Source organism: Aquila chrysaetos, chromosome 14 (assembly GCF_900496995.4).
Source record: "Aquila chrysaetos chrysaetos chromosome 14, bAquChr1.4, whole genome shotgun sequence".
Taxonomy (NCBI): Eukaryota; Metazoa; Chordata; class Aves; order Accipitriformes; family Accipitridae; genus Aquila; species Aquila chrysaetos.
In genome coordinates, this window is record NC_044017.1 from 5702892 (window position 1) to 5720131 (window position 17240).

At 41.2% G+C, this 17240-nt stretch overlaps 1 protein-coding gene across 1 annotated transcript in view; it reads right to left on the reverse strand.

Annotated features, from left to right (window-relative positions):
* Positions 1–8382, reverse strand: part of MBNL2 (muscleblind like splicing regulator 2) — a 97365-nt gene extending 88983 nt beyond the window's left edge. The window contains 1 exon segment of the mRNA XM_030036466.2: positions 7937–8382. The gene's annotated coding sequence lies outside the window, so the exon portion shown is untranslated.
* Positions 8383–17240: the final 8858 nt, after the last annotated feature.

Here is a 17240-nt window from a genome sequence, read left to right on the forward strand (position 1 = left end):
GGAGGCCTGAAAACATCAAGTGCATTTCGTAAAGCCTTATCACCTACAAGTATGTTTACAAGGAACTGTCAGTTTTTATTAAAGAGTACAATTCTGACAACTGTAGAAAAGAGCTAGAAAATACCAATCCTAAAAGCTCAAAATTAAGCAAAATGAAAGCAAAGGATTATCTTTATGGTCCCTTCCAACCCAAACCACTCTATGATTCTATGAAATGAATCATCTCACTTTTGTAACCTGATGATTTTTGTGGAACCTAGTTCTCATGACGACATGAGTCGTATGGATGTTAAAAGAAATTTCATTTAAAAGGGTAGCTAAAAGTGCTAAGCATTTGCAGATGGTATGAAGACTGAAGTCAGAACAGAAGTTCAGGGTCAACAAATTCTACAAAAGCCCCCAAACCCAACAAACTCACATGGTTAAATATCATGCTTTTACTTCTAATAATGTACTGTAATTTTCATAATTAAGTTTACCAACAGAGTCATCCTCCTCTGCTTTGCAACATAACCATAAACAATAAAAGATAGTTTGCAGTTAACACAAAATTTTTGCCAAGTCATACCTGAAGCCAACTGTGAAGAGCTACAAAAGGTTCTCATGATAATGAGTACACTGGATGATAAAATGACATAAGAGTTTAACATAAAGATAGGCAAAATAATGCAGATGAGGGGAAAAAACCAAAAAGTAATAAACAGTACACACACAACACTAGGTTCAAACAAGATACTACTACGGAGGAAAGATCTTGTGGACATTATGGGCAATTTGATGAAAACTTCAGCAAAATAGCAGTTGATGAAGTATAAAGCAAGCAGAACATTTGGCAATATCAAAGGAAAAATAGAAAAGAATTACACTACTACATATAGTCATGGAGCATGTAACTTTGAGTGATAAATCAAGTTCGCATCCCACCCCATCTCAGAGATTACCGCAGAGCTAGAAAAGATGGGGAGAACAGCAACAGCACCATCAGCACTATGGAAAGGCTTACATATACGAAGAGGCAACGGCAAGGCTTTTGACAACAGAAAGAATGTGACATTCAAACAGAATGATGACGAGGACCACTAAATTTTGACCATGAGGCAGGGGCCACTCAGTGAATTACCAGTTGGGAAACCATACAAAAGACAGTTATCTTTGCATATAGCAAACAGCTAGAGTGTGAAATTAAATGGCAGGTGATGTACTGAAGGTCAAAAATATGAACAAGTTTAAAATAACTTTTCAACTTAAAAATCAGATTGTTTAAATAGTCAGAATCACCAACGGCTACTAAATTCAATGGTTGAGGAAGAAAGTCCTCCTCGAAAAGCCTCTCACCCCGGCGACTAACAGCTAGAGTCATGCGGCAGTCAAGGCACGTACTGCTGTCCTCAGCTTACCCTTTTGCCTTCTCCGCCTTGGGATGGCAGCTCCTTACAAGCAGCCTAATTCTGCAGCCAGGGCTGGTTACGGATCCATAGGGACATGCTGATCCTCGAGCCCTCCCATGAGAAACTCAACACTTTCATCTCCTATTTCAAACAAACGGGTTTCAGAGATGGCGGACTCGTTCTGCCTATCTTTGGGCATTTAAGCGCATCGCTGGCGACCAAAAAGCACAATCTCCATCGTCCTCTTGCCAAAGGGGAGACAGGCACCTCCAAAGAACTATTCAGAACGTGAAGGCACAGCTTTATCTCCTGGGGCCACCACAAAGCCACCGACCTAACCGGACAGACAGATGCCCACAAGGACTGGCAGATCACACGAGTGACTGTGCCACCTGCTCTGCACTCCAGAGGGATAATTTACCAACTTGAGAAGGCAAAAAAACCCCTCAAAGAAACACGTGTTTGTTCTCAGGCCTCGCTCCCTTGCCCTTTGGCGGTTGTGTCCTGCTCCTCAAGAGACTGGAGAGAGAAGGGAGGACAGAAAGAGAGCGGGAAGCCAGAGACAGAGAGAAGAGGGACTAGATCCCCCACATCCTACAGAAGTGTCCAACCATTTCCAGCTCTGCGAGTGAGGTCCGGGTCCAGGAGACGGATTTAGTTCGAGGTCTTGCTCTCCAGCTTCTCCCCTTGAGATGGATGTTGTGGCTTCTTACCACTTAGGACCTTTTACACCAAGGATTAAGCTGCTGGCTTGTCCCCTGCTGGCGATTCCACTTCAAAGGGCTGCTACTGTGGATACCAAAGCCTTTGAAAGTGGCCTCACCACACAAAGTTGTGAGCATTAAATGAGGTCTTTAAAAAAAAAAAAAAAAAAAGGCAAAAAAAAAACCCCAAACCACTGCCTTTATAAACACATCAGCGCAGCCACTTTCAAAGCCTTTCATGCCTTCTCCACTGTGGCAAAGAAAATCTCGGGATTTTTTGGCTCCCCCTGCTCCTTGTTTAGAATTATGGCAATAAAGCAATCCAGCCCCAAGGTGCGTCCCAGCATTAGCAGAGGGGAACTAAAACACACACAGGAGCTGCGGGGAAATAAATAAATAAATAAAACCACGCGAAGCGAAAAGTTTTTAAACGCAAGCACTAGAGCTCCAGGACAGTGGCACGCCGTGCTGCCGGCGCGTGTTCGGCATGCCAATAAGGACTGCAGCACTGCAATCCCTAGCGCGAGCAGCCCACGCGCCGGCGTCCTCCTCCGAAAAAGGCTCTCGCCAGCCTGAGGAGGTGGCCCAGTCCCCACCGCTTTTGGGCTGCGGGGAGAGGCGACGAAGGCGGGAGAGCCAGCCTGGGTCTCCTCGTGGCATCCACGGGCTGTCGCTGGGGCTGCTGTGCCACCGGCGGAGAGAGGCGACAGGGAAATCCCGTACGTGTCATTGCAGCCTCTTAAATAAAGAAAAGCGAGGCGGTGCTGGAGTCTTGACTCGTTAACCGGGCGCAGGGGTACGCTCCTGCCGGCGATGGGCCTGCCCGCCCCACTAGAGGCACGGCCAGAGTGTCTGAGAAGTGGGAAGGAGTACCCAAAAAAAGATAAAAATGGACTAAAACTACACTTTGATATCCTACAAGGCTGCCCCCACCTCGATGTCAGGAGGAGGCTCCCACGCAGAGCTGCCGGAGGAGAGCGTTAAGGCATAAACCCAACACGCCGAACCCCGGCATTGAAAATCATCCACCTGAGCGCTTGAAAATAAACGGAAACCTTGCCACTTTGCAATTTAAGCTTGGTTTTAGACTAAGTTCAGGAGACTGCCCATAATACCTATAAAGTGCAAAAATCATGATAGATTCAGGAAATTGGGGGGCAGAGGGCTGAGCCATTTAGTAGACCTAGACCTATAACAGAGCATTTGGGGGAAAAAAAAAAAAAAAAAGAAAAAAAAAAAGAACAACCATAAAAATCCTCAGAAACCCAGGGGGAAAAAAAAAGTATTCAGCCTGGATAGAAGAGAATGCTAGAGGGTTAAAAAAAACAATTAAAAAAAAAAAAATTTGCTACGCCTATCTCTTAAAAGTGATCACACACAAAAAACATACTGAAAAGTTGCCTTCAGATTTCACAAGAAAAAAAAAAAAAAAGCATTTCTAACCAACTCCTAGCTTCCTTCCATAAAACTACAGAGGGAAAACATTTCTGTATTTTTCCTTACTCGTATTCTCTAATTCTGCCTATTGTCAGAGCCGCTGTACTCTCTGCAGGAGAGAAGATTTTACAGCACCATGAACCTCCAGACTGACCTTGTCTCTATTTATGAGTTCAGCGATGTGCAACACCCAGACCTTCCTGAAACACTGTTTATCATCCACTCAGAAACAGATTAAAAATTATTGATCTAAAATAGAAGAAATTAATAGACTTTGATATGAACCATCTATTCCTATTTCGTGATCTGTTTCTTTATGCAACAACTGTACCACTAAATCCCTCCTACTGTCTTTATTAGATATCGGTTTTGTATTGAAAAAAAAAAAAAAAATCGCAAAAATGAAAAACCGTATTTTTATGAGTGTGTGTATATTACATATGTGTGTATGCATTTGTGGACATACATCTAGGTATAAAAATGGGGGGACAGGGGAAGAAAGGGGAAGAAAAAAAAAAAGAAGAGTGTGAAGATGTGTGTTTATCCCTTTTGTTTACAGCTGAGCTCTTCTAACTTGCAAAGTTTAAGGTATCACAAGCCCACCAGGTCTCTGCCAGACTTAAGTCTCCAGGAATCCTACACGCCTTCTGCAGAAGCAGCAAGCTGCACACCGGCAGTTCTCAACACCTTCAGTAATCAGCAGCAGCACAAAGAGTCCCCTACATAATTAGTATTTCTTTGTGTTAGTTATAAGGATTTTGCATTTAATCTCCTGTTGGGTACGCTCTTCAATTTTCACAGCCCCAAAGTTTTCCTTTTTTTTTTAGCGTGCCCACAATACTGAACTAAGAACTTTACATTGCCAGCATTGTCAGAGGGAGAGCTCGGTGTTTTAATGGCCTTATTAAAAAAGAATAATAAAAAAAAATTGGGGAAATTAAGAAGTTGGCAGATTCTAGAAAGGGGCTGTGTTTCCTTCTTCTCACGCATCCTCTACCCCAAATAGAGCCAAAAAGTTTGTTTTTAAAAGACGACTTCGGACTCCATATATCAATAACCAACAACTGTCACTACATTTGCTGATAATGTATAAGAAGATTAGTTTAATTAGTCAAGCAGTTAATACTACTACTATTTGAACAAGTTTTCAGCACTGACACCCTCTTGAAATGAGTTTTATTTTCCTCAGGCTATAATTTCAGCCTGTTTACAGACCAGTTACATAGCACTGGTTCACACCAGTTAACCATAACACAGTGATATGTTATGTTTAATACAAATTAGCTTCACAATCAAAGGCTGGAAAATGGTTTTAAAAAGAAAATATACACTAACAAATTCTAAAGCAAGTGATTTTATTCTCTTTTGTTACAATTTTGTAACAGCCATATTCACAAAAAAAGGGGGGAAAAAATCATTGGACTTTAAAGAAAAAAAGTTTCTTCCCTGAAAGAGGGAAAAAAAAAAAAAATCCTCAAAGTCAGAAATTTCTAGTAACATGAGAAAACAAGGTATCACTAATAGCTATTATGTGAAATTTAAATCTTAGCAATGTGCCTCACGATTTAGGAAATTAAAACCATATGTGAAATCATTAATGAGGAATTTCATTTGAACACTAAGTCTTCTTCTCATCTCTCAATACTATAAAACCTGAACATTTTACAGAACTTTGTACAAATAAACACAGTACAGATCACTCCTGACATACTTGTGAGCAAGAGAACGTTCATTCACAGCAGAGATGAGTTACCAGACCAGAGTGCCTGGAATCCCACGTAACATTATGAGCTGTGTTTCTTGCTCAGGAAAAAAAAAAAAAGGAAAAAAAAAAAAAAAAATTTGTAGCACACAACTATCTTGGGTTTCTACAAAACATATGCTTACAAATTAAGAACTTGATTTGATTTTATAAACGCTCTATAGTCAAACACAGTACTTCAGGACCTGTAACTCATTAGAAAATCCTACCTTCGGAAAATGAAGAAACTAATTCTAAACAGAGTAATTATTCCTGGAAAACAGACTGCACACAGTAAGATGTTACCGCACTAACAGCTCTGATGAAATCCACAGAGCAATTAAGCAGAATCTGGTCCAAAATACTTTTATTACCAACTATTTACATAAAAAATGTAAATACAGAATATTCACTACCACCTCTACCCTCCAAGACAAAAGCCCACTTACCTATCCACATGAAGTAGTAATATATATATATATATACACCTTTTGTCACTTGATTGTCTGTCAATAGTTTGATACAAACTATTTCACTGAGTGATGAATGCAAATTTTCACTTTGGCAGTCAGGCATAAGGAGGATAATTCTATACACTGCAATCTCCAAGGTACAAAAACCAGCCACTTAAATTATTTGGAAGTAATAGACAGTCGCAAAACACAAGACTGAAAACTTTTCTCTGAAAGGTGTGCATGAAAATAGTTTTATCTGCAAAAATTAAAAAATCAGCTCACATTTTACAGCTTGAAAAAGATTATTTGACTTGCTTCTAATCATCAATCTTTGCTTCACATGTTTAACACACTCAGCACGCAAACAACACATTTAAACATCAATAGTGATAGATAATTAAACATACATATCCATACCTCATGGATTTTTAATAATAATGCTCTATACCCTGGCATGTTTTTCACTTGTTAGCAGAGTTTGAAATTCTCAGAAGACACGAGGTTGATTTTACTTAGAAGAGTGTAGCGTTTAAAAATAACCAGTTCATGAACTGAAGATGTGTCAACAACCTAGCTGCAGGTCTTCAGCAAGTATTTAGCCAGGGAGCAGGGAAGCTGAATCAACCTCCTCTGAGCAGAGTCAGCTGTGAGGAGCTGGGAGGTGATATTGGGAGTTTGGAGCCCATGTCCTGTACTTATCCTTGGAAAAACGGGGGATGGAGAGCTGGTCTAGAAGGGCCTATTTAATGCAATACTTTTAAAAGCAGTGTAACTTGTTCCTAGGATTTAAAAAAAAAAAAAAAAAAAAAAAATCTAGACACTTTCCCCAAAATTACACCACTGAAAGCTTTTCTAGGCAGTAAAAGGTTCTTTTACCTAATTTCTTCTTAAAGAAATTGATCTTTAGTCTTCCTCAGCTCATACACTTAATTTCTCTACCAACATCCCATTTGAATAAGAGTATCTACATGCAGTGGTCATGGCTATTACAGGAGAAATAAGATGATAACATTTCCTTGCTGTTCACAGTCAAGTCTTGGTGAAAAAAAAGAAAAAAATTTAGAAAACTATATTATATACCGTACTTATAAACGATGCTGCTATAATACAACTGAAGACAGCATGTTAATTCAGATGGCGAACTGGGTGGGATCCTGAAAGGTACCATCAATGCATATGGCAGTCTAAGAAAGTTGAAGAAGCTTCAGCACATCGCAGGATGAGGCAATGTCCTCAGAACCCTCCCGCAATATGACAGTAAAGTTTGCTTCCAATCTAATAAATAATCATAATTAGTAACTCCTCTAGTCTTCCAGAATTTTACAGACTTCTGCCTAAATAATGCTTTTCCTTCTCTCCAGAGCACTTTACATACATCTTCTCCATTCCTTCCTGAGGCTCCTCCTCAGTAAGAAAGTTGATGTGCCTCAGCACAGTGAAATCATTGCTCTAAAAGCCAGCCTGCTCATTAAATTATTCTGCTAGCTGTGTGCTCTCTCATTAAAAATGTATAAGATAATTGCATCACATATTATTAACCTTGTTTTCCTTGTTTTCATGTACAGGTTCTGTTTTACAGCCGAGACAAAGACCTGGAAAGGGCAGGGGAAACGCTCAGCTAAACTACAATACGAAAAACTCTCCCGGCTTGCCTTCAAGAGTACAAGGAATCACGGTGCAGTCAAAAACACCCATACTTTTATACAGGGTAAAATACTGTAATCTCACTGCATGGCTCCTACAAGTCTAAGACAGGCAGTCTTGGCTTTAGTTAAAGCCTCCGATAGGGAATTATTTAGATCAGCCAGTCTAATTCACCTAAATCTTCAAACATATCTGCTATAAACTTCACAGATTTCCAGGCTGACTCCTTCTCTTTCTTAAAGCTAGGAAGCACTACTAGACGACAACCCAGCTAAAAATCCAATTAGGGTAACAGCACTTCTGAAACACACTGACCTATTTCTTTTTTTACTTACGTTATTTTAATATGCGTAGACTCACATTCTATTTCTGACAGGAGCTATTTACACTGGAAATTAATTCCCGTTGAAAACAAGTTACCATAAAATCCACCTACTGCACCCAAACAGAATATATTCACCAGAGAAACACTGTTTCCCCGACTCCCCCAAGCAACACATACAGTATGCAGCACACTGCAGCAAACTCTTTAAACATTCAATAAAAGACAACGAACCTCCTTCCTACCTTGTTTAGCCCTGTCTATTCGGCACATTCCCAACGTGAACAGGAACATCTGATATAAACAAACAGCCGCATCTTTCCCATCGCATTCCCATGGTAAGTAATTTTCACATGAAACAATGAGCAGCCCGTAATATTTTTTTTTTTTTTTTTTTTTTTTTTTTTTGCACGCTCGGAAAGCCTTGTGCCTTATCTGGGGATTTTTCCTCAGATGATGAAGCAAAGACACAGCCTAAACTCTGTTGCTGAAAGACTGCAGCCCTTCCTTCTCCCAGAGCCCTCCCAGCATATGGCAGCCAATCACACCCAGCTTCGTCAGCCCTACTGCTCTTAAACTGATCCTAACGGGATGATTGACACGGCAACACAGCACTTCTGATGTGTAAAAACAATGCATCCATACTGATGAACCAGGAATTTCCCTCGCACAGGGAAGGAGTTTTACTGGCGAGGTAAAGCGATACCTCCATGAAATAACATAACGCAGCAAAAGCAAACTCCTTTCCCCTCCACTGCAACAGCAGCTGCACCATTTCTTGCACAAGGATTTTCAAAGCTTTTGCTAATCGTAAAGGCTTGCACAGACAGCTTTTCCGAAATTGCAGAACTGCAATGATGCTGTTTTGGTTGTAAAGGTGAGCTGTGCACCATAAACCAATCCTTTACTTTAACACGCAGCCAAAACGCACTCCGATTCAGGCAGTAATATTCTCATTTTCATACTGCATAATCTCATGTGCAGTGTTTGCATTTAACAGCAATACACGTATATCATCTTCCTGAATATTTGAGACCAGTTGTTAGGGACTGCAGGTATGGGATGCTTCTTGATGAAAACATGATCTGTATCATGGTGTTTTAATGTCCTTGGCAGACAAATCACATCAGCAGCATCTAAACCGCGGTTCGCGTGATTAGCTTACAACTGGTGTTCATTTGTATCAAGGTTCTGGCATAAGGACTATGCTACCAGTTGCCATTTTCAAGTCAAACTGTGGGCAGCTCGATACGCTTGGTGCACAAGGTCTGCTGTCAATCGGTTTTCCCACAAATTTTGCTGAAGTTTTAAAACAAGAGAACAAAGCAGCCAAGAATTATCAAACAAAAGTTGCAATTAAGAAAAATACAAAAAGGAGCTTAAGCTGACAGTCAATCTTTATCCAGAAAGGGATAAAGATTGCAGTGCAATACTACTTTAGACAGCAGTTCATGCAATTCAAGCCATTAAAAAATGTGTAAAATGTGTTTAAAATTCCACTAAAAGTTTCGAAATATGAATAGACAAGAGGAAAACAAAGCTCTCATTCACTGGCAGCTCTGTCCCAAGGCCCCATTGTTTCCTATGGACTGTTTTGCATATTATAAACACAGCTTCCCAAAAATCCATTATTCCTCTATCCCGCAAGCAAAAACTCTCCTTCGGGCTCCACCATCTCCCACCCAATTTGTGAAAGCCCTCCCCTCCCTGGCATGGCTGAAACGTGCTCCTGCCGAGGAGGGCCATGCCAGCCAGCCCTCGCTCTCTGCTCAATCACCCCCTCCACTCTGCTCTATATTAAAAAACCAAACCAAACCAAACCCCCCAAAAAACCCAAATAGTTGATTCTGGTGGGTCTCAAGAGACCCCAGGGACAGGGGCGGTAACTCCATCCGTTATTAAGATGGCCTGGTGCATCTCATCAGTATTTTCCACATTCTTTTGACTTTGCCAAACTCGAGCTGCCTGTGTTAAAAATCTTCCATGCTGGACATCTGCTGCAGGTTTTATTTACTTTTCTGCCAAAACACAGTTTGCCCATTTCTGAGATAGCCTAGACAAAAACATGTTGCTCTGCCACCCTTGTAATTCACTCACCGGGGAACTCTGGCTCCCCGGCCCATGTCAGGGCAGTCTTGAAATTTGGCAAAGTGCTGACCCCTTGCTTTTTTGGGTTTTTTTGGTTTGTTGTTTTTTGTTGTTGTTGTTGTTGTTGTTAAATCGAGGCTATGTTTCTTGCTATACTTATGAAAATACTTTCCTGTTTGACGGAGCTTTAAAACCTTCTAGAATTCAGCTGACACACACCATCTTTCTGATTTTTTTTTCTTCTGATCCCTACAGTGCAAACCTCAGAAAATGTTCTGCAGTAGGCATCCACCTCCTCCTCCAGCCATCCGTCCGTATGCGGCTGGAAAGGCACCAGCCCCACAGTGCGACTGAGCATGTAATGGGCTCAAGTTACAGGAGATTAGCAGGATTTCCCCTGTAACTGCTGCTCCCATCTGCCAGGGACCAGACATTGGAGCTGACAGCAGGAAGACAACCTCGCCTGTTGCTTTCATGACCCTTCGGCTGGTGCCCCACAGACATGCAGGAGACAGGCCCTTGAGAGCACACTGCAGAGGGGGCGTGAGAAAGATCAGGTGGACCAAAACGTGACACGAAGCTGGGCAGAAGAGGGAGAGACAGCGATGAGAGGGAAAGGGAGGAAGAGACGCAAGAGCCAGAGTCTGGAAATCCTGGGTCTGGACGAGCAGGAGGTTACAACAAGGAGATGGTGTCCAAGCTGGACAAGCAGGAGGTTACAACAAGGAGATGGTGTCCAAGCCGGACGAGGAGCTGGGGACAGTAAGTGGCACGGGCACCACCAGTCAACCGGAGCCAGCCGCTCTCCCCATCAACCACATGCACATTCATACAGCAACACGTGCTGAGAGCTTTTGTGGTCCATTAGTTCGTTTCTGAAGAGGGAGGAAACTTGCAAGTTACCTCAAAAAAAAATAACAACCCCAAAAACCACCAAACACAAACACAAAACAAGTCACTAACACAACCCCCCAAAAGGCGAGGGTTCAGCACTGCCTGCACAACCCTATTTTGGCACCACCGCTTTACAGCGCATATGACAGTCTTCAACCACTGCAGAGCTTCAACCCCAAACGGGGTTGAGGTGCTCCCAGATATCATTCCTAGGACCCTCGAATCACGAATGCAAAACTAGCAGCCACACGCCCACCCAGCTCCTCATGTGGGTTATTACATTTTAGTTGCTCCCTTGCCAAAGGATCAGAAGCCCCTCTACTCAATAGGGAGTGCTGAAAATAAATCACGTCACATTTGTGAACCCCATCAAAAAGCTCAAGAGAAAATGTACGATCGTTCTCAAAAATGGCACTTGAGTAGTGTGCAGCAAATAAGGCATGAGTTCATGGACTGAAGAAAAAGAGATTTTTAAAAATACCTGCTCTGTACATTGAGGAGTGAGGAGCTCCAAAGTGACTGGTCTCAAATTGAGATGTGCCCATGCTCCCATTCATTTTTCACATCAGTTACAAAGAAAAAGGCCAGGATTTTAATTTTCAGGCCAATTTATACAATCATATTATATATTTAATTGCAAAATGACATCATCTTAGAGAAGCTGAGAAATTCAGATGTTAAACACAACTAAGAGTAACAAATAAAGGTTAATTCCCAACTCAGAAAATGACATCTGATCTACCTGACATGCTCCTATAATTAATGAATCAAGGGAAAAATTCTGCTAAAGGTGACTATTGCACAGAATTTTCTGAAGGGTGCAGATATAACTTTTGGAGAAAAGAGGACTATTTTGGAAATAATAAAGAGGAGGAGAAGTGGAACATGCAGAACCCGCACAGTGGTTTTTTCCTTCTTTACTCTTGAATCATAGCGACTAGGTCTAATCCCATAAACAACTAAACAACAAAACTTCTCAATTTAAAGGAGTTTTGCAAGAAGCATGGAATATATATAACATTAACACTGAAGACACCCAGCAACTTAAGTGACATTCAGTACAGCAGAAAGATCATTTTGAGCCTTGCATAGATAACCCATGGCAACAGTAACATTTCTCTAAGTTCAGCAATGGCAAGAACAACTTCAAAACTATTTCCTGTGTCAGTAATAGACTCTTTCCTTAGTAACTTCCCACAACTGCTACTACCACGCAAAATCCAACCTTGCTAGCAACCTGGTCTGAATGACAGCATAAAGAAAAGTCAAGGCAGCTGCCAAGATTTTAAAACTAGGCACCTAGACCTATTCATGCATAATACCACTGATACCAGCCTTTGCAAAATACCTCTCTCTCTCTGGACTGAAGTGATGGTAGAAATCATCATAAGTTACAAAATAAAGCGTAATGCCAAAATTCAAGTTACTAACTGGAAGGAGGTATGCTGTTCTGAAAGGACACTGCTAGGTCTAATTTTGGTTTTAAAGTTCTTCTGACAAGCATATTTTTAAGTCCAGGATTTCAATTATTTTAACTTCCTAGCACCCAGCCATCCCAATGTCTCCCTAACCTATGAAAGCTGGAGATTGATTGTGCAGAGACATGAAAACAGACTATTCTATTTTCATCACATACGCTGAGAGAAATATGAAATGAACACACACCACAGAAGCAAGTGGATATCCAAGTTACATGTTAGGATTCAATCTTACCAAAATTAAGGTGGCTTCTGGAGGCCTTCCAAATCCCCTCTCTCCTTCTGCTCATGGCACAAGGAATTTAAGCCACGTCTAAATTGTGAGATCCAAACACATGGGCTCAGGCACGCATCCAGCCTGTGTCCTGAATTTATTTTAGGATGACACCAATTCCCCATCAGGATGAAAACTGAGTACACGTGCACCGTTCCTTCACAGGGTGGCTCCAGTTGGGAAGGGTGATGAAGGCATCAGCCAGAGGAGAGCTGCAGTACACTCCAACCAGGCTTTGTAGCTGAACATTTGAGAGACATATCCCAGGTGCCATGGAGAGCTGAGCTGCCTCTGGACTGTAGCCTTAAGCACTTAGCTTGAAATGTATTTGACCAAATATAAACAACCACATCTCACTGAGTCACCCTACTCCCCCTCCCTCTTTATAGTCACTGAAGAGGAATAGGCATTTGTGGGCTGTGATTCATCCTATCCCAAAGTAGCTATTCCAAGAGATTCCATCATATCCTAAAAGCATCTGTGTTTCTCTATTGGTTACCTGAGATGGTCACCCGTAGGCTCCTTCTATCATGTCCTTCATTGAACGTGTAGGAGGCAAAACCTTACTACAGAAGAAGCTTTATTAGGAACATATTTAGACACTTAAGTTACATGCACTGGATAGCACTTTTGATTTTCAAATCCATTTACAATAACTAAAGACATTAACATATAGCTAAAGAACACCTGTATTTTGACAATGTACAGTTACAGCTTTGGTGTAAATCCTTAGCTTGCCATAAGCATGTTCCAGCTATGTTGCTATATAAGCTACATAAGCTTGTTCTCTAAGCTATGCTGAACATGTTCCAGGGTTTTTTTTTTCTTCCCCTGACTGAACATCAATCCTTGCACTTGCTCACGCTTTCTTCCTCTGAACAACTGACTGACACCAAATTAACCTAAGAGGAGTTGGACTGGGATCCTCCTCCTGATTTTCTTTTTGCTTTTGGAGGGGGGCATTTTTGGGGGGAGGGAAAGTTGGTAAAACAACCAGTATCTTGCTGACTCTGTCTATATAAGCTAGGTAATATAAACTGACACAATAATAAGCTAGGTAAAATAAACTGGCAAACCACCTATATTGCCTTGCTCGTAGAACACACAGTTATGCAAAAGTTTTTTCAGGAAAGTGATTCTATTTTTCCTCATGACAGCTGAAAAAAAGCTGTTTGCAGTTTGCTGATCTGAAATACCAAATCACAGAAGTATTAAAACATTAACATTTAAATTTTAGTCATCCAAACCCAGACATCTAGTGCCTTCTTAGATGCCCTAGGGAATTCCTGTTGGCCTCCAGTGGCCACTGCTGGAAAGACTGGGTTACTGGTATGTCCTGGCTCATATCTGCCAGCCCCATACAGATGTCGCAGATATAAAATGGTCTAGTGTCATTTTAGATGCCATATACTTAGGTACCTGTACCCGTACAAAAATTTAAAGCATTTCCTCAATACATATCAGAATAGATCTTCCCAACTCTTCTAGCAGAATGTAAAAGGGTTACATACAAAACAGAAACCCTTTACCTTCAACTGCTGAACCCTACACAGCATAGATGTTTTATGAATCACAAGGAGTCATGGGGTAAAAGCACAAGCACTATTTAAGCCAACAACATATCATATATTCAAGATAAATCCTTCTCTTTGCTAACTGACTTCACGTCCCCCTATTTTGTACAGCATCCACCAAAACCAGGAATTATCTGATGGAGGCCTCCCAAGCCTCTCACTCCAGCTGAAACAAACATCAAATGCTTAAGCCTTCATAAAAATGTAGTTTGAATCCATGCTGTTATGAAGAATACTTTCCAAATGTTTCAAATTAAGAAGAAAGCAAGCGTTGTACCCTTTAGTCTTTAATACCCAGCTGGAAACAATGCGAAGGTGTAAACCACCACTACTCACTAATGCCTAAACTATCTTTAGCGAGACCCCTGTGTATTGGGAAGTTCTTCCATCGCTGATAAAAACATGCTCCTTCCTCCTCAGATCCCTCCATGACTAATTTCCTCCATAGCTATTGTTCAGGCCTCAGATTTGGAGTAGCTCCTATTCAAACCCACAACAGGAGGAAACCATTTGATAAATCACCTTGTCAGAGAACCTACTAACCTCAGCCACAAAGTCACATGGGCATAGGAAAACCCTCTTGTGTTTCAGGGAGCATAGGTGAAGGATGCATATACTAAACTTCTGCCCCTTATCCTGAGAATTTGCTGGCTTCCTGTAACAGCCAACCTACTGGGAAGACACAGGAGCAAGGTTTGTCCTCTAAAAAGTTGCTAAATTACAGAAAATAATACTTCACATAACTACATGAGAGACGTATTCCAATTATGTTTTCTGCAGGTAAACCAAATATTTTTTTAATCTTCTACGAAGCTTCAGTTATCAGCCTCCAATATATCCCAGATCCTGCATATAATTCAAGCAATGGCTGCAAATAATAAATCTTCCAAACAGTGATGTAATGAGGACTCTCTAATTATCCTTTAAATCCAAAAGCTCTATTTTATTACTCCATTATAAACCCAAAGGGAAAAAGATGCCACTGAAACTAAGCTACATTTTGAATTTTCCCATCTTCAATTAGCACAAAAATAATACAACTCACTCCATTAAAATTATTCTATTGGTTTTTCACACTACTGCAATACAGGTGTAAAATATCCCATTGCTATTTAACAGGTGATGCTAGCTCCCATTTCCCTACAAGCTGCCACTTAACAGCCTGTGTCTGTAGGGTAGATGCTCAGGGGCATGCAGGAAAATCAGCAAGCAATCTCCACTGTAAGCAGAGAAAATAGGCTCCAGGAGACTTCACAGAAAATGAGAGCCAATTGGATAATTTTTGTTTTTTAAAATCAGTAACAGTAGGATTCAATCCCTCACCCTTTTACAGCAATTAATAACCTGCACATGTAAGAGCAGAGGACTCCATATAATTAACAAAGCATTACTTTGGCAAGGAGGGAAGGCCTGGAGTATGTAAGTACAGGGTTTTATTTCTTTCTGTGAAGTATGGATGACAGGTAGGAGAAAGCTATGCCAAGTGAACTGCTGGCAAGCAACTAGTCTTTTGGTTAGCAGGCAGCTCTATCTTGTGAAGTCTATGAGTTTGTGTTCACATAGGCAAGCTTTTCTTTAAACATCAGATTTACATGCATTCACACAGTCATGAGTTTTGCACCGAACTTCCATTTTCACCTCAAAAGAGGTTGTTTTGTTTCAGCTTGCTCTCTGATCACTGTGAAGTGCCAGGAATACTTTTAATTGTATAATGTTTTTAAACATTACGTTTGGATCTTTGCCTAATTAGTCTGCCACATAATACTATATACATGATCATGAACCTTCATTTTTCCCAATGTCATGTAACAGAATCCAAAAAAATAAGTAGCTGTATACACAGGAAGAAACAAGAACGGTTTTCACTCAGGAAAAATAAGCAAAGCAATAAGAGTCATGAAGGGCAAGAAACAAGGTCCTCTAGCAGAAGCACTAGGTGTGGGATAAAATGGCATCCAAAAGTCTGATCTCTGACAACAGCATGTTTCAAGCAGTGCATGTCAAGATTTAATCCCACCACCTCAAAAATGAAGTAAATTAAAAAAAGAATGCCTCAAAAATCAAAATGCACATAGGACTTCATTTACCAGAGGTCCAAAGATAGGACAGAGAGTTTATTTGTAGGGAAAAGTCAGTAAGGGGACAGCATCTAGCTTTCTAAGATGGCATACTTCACCTCTTCTATATTTTTCTCTGACTCTCCTCTCCCTCTCTCAAAAAAAGCCTTATAAAACTGAAAAAGCCATTCATTTGGCTATTCCCTCTCATACCAACTCTAATAACAGTAAAATATTAGCACTAATACATATTAGTAGAGCCAAAATAAGATTAGAAGGCATCCTGTCTGCTACCTTTGGCTTATTAAAGGTAGGACGAGGCAAAGGGGACCGCAGAGGAAAAGCACAAGATGAAGATTACACAGATCTTTTGCTGTGGGGTATATAGTCTTATGAACTTAAGATCGTAAGGCCAATTTCACTGCAGTCCCCCTGCCCTCTTGGTGATCACAATGCCACCTCATCCCCTGAAGCCACCTTCGTCAGGCCCATGAGGAGGGGTTTGCCTGTTTGGGCAGTATTAACCATCAAAGAGAACTACCCCTTCCCTCTGGGCCGGGCGAGACCAAAAGAAACCCATTGACAAAAATAACCTGCAGGTCCTCAGGTCATAAATACTTAGGCCAACAATACTGATCTCAGTATTGGTCACTGAAGCATTGCTGTGTGAACTACTAAAGCTGTACTGAGGACATGAAACTAAGTTTACCACCAAGCACCCCACAGTAGCTGGTCAGCTCAGTTCAAAGTTGTCTAAAAACTTCTTCATTTTTGGTGAATCTAACCCAGGCTCCTAGAAACTTTGGTTGGAAGAAACCTCTGGAGGTTACCTAGTCCAGCCCCTGACTCAAAACAAAGACTATCATCAACAGCAGATCAGGTCAGCTGTGGCTTTGCCTTGATGAGCCCCGAAAAGCTCTGAGGGCAGATACTAGCTTCTCTGGATGACCTGCTGCAGTGCTGCACTACCCTTCTAGTAACAAGATTTTCCCAACATCCAATCTGAATCTCCAAAGCAACAATTTGTTGTCACTGCCCCTTGCTGCCATCTGGCACTACTAAGTAGAGTTTGGCCCCATTATCTTCGTAACTATCCTCCAGTAGCTGTAAACAGCTGTAAACAGCAACTAGATTGTCCCTTCGCCTCCTTTCCACCCAACTAAAGAGGGCCAGCTCCCTCAACC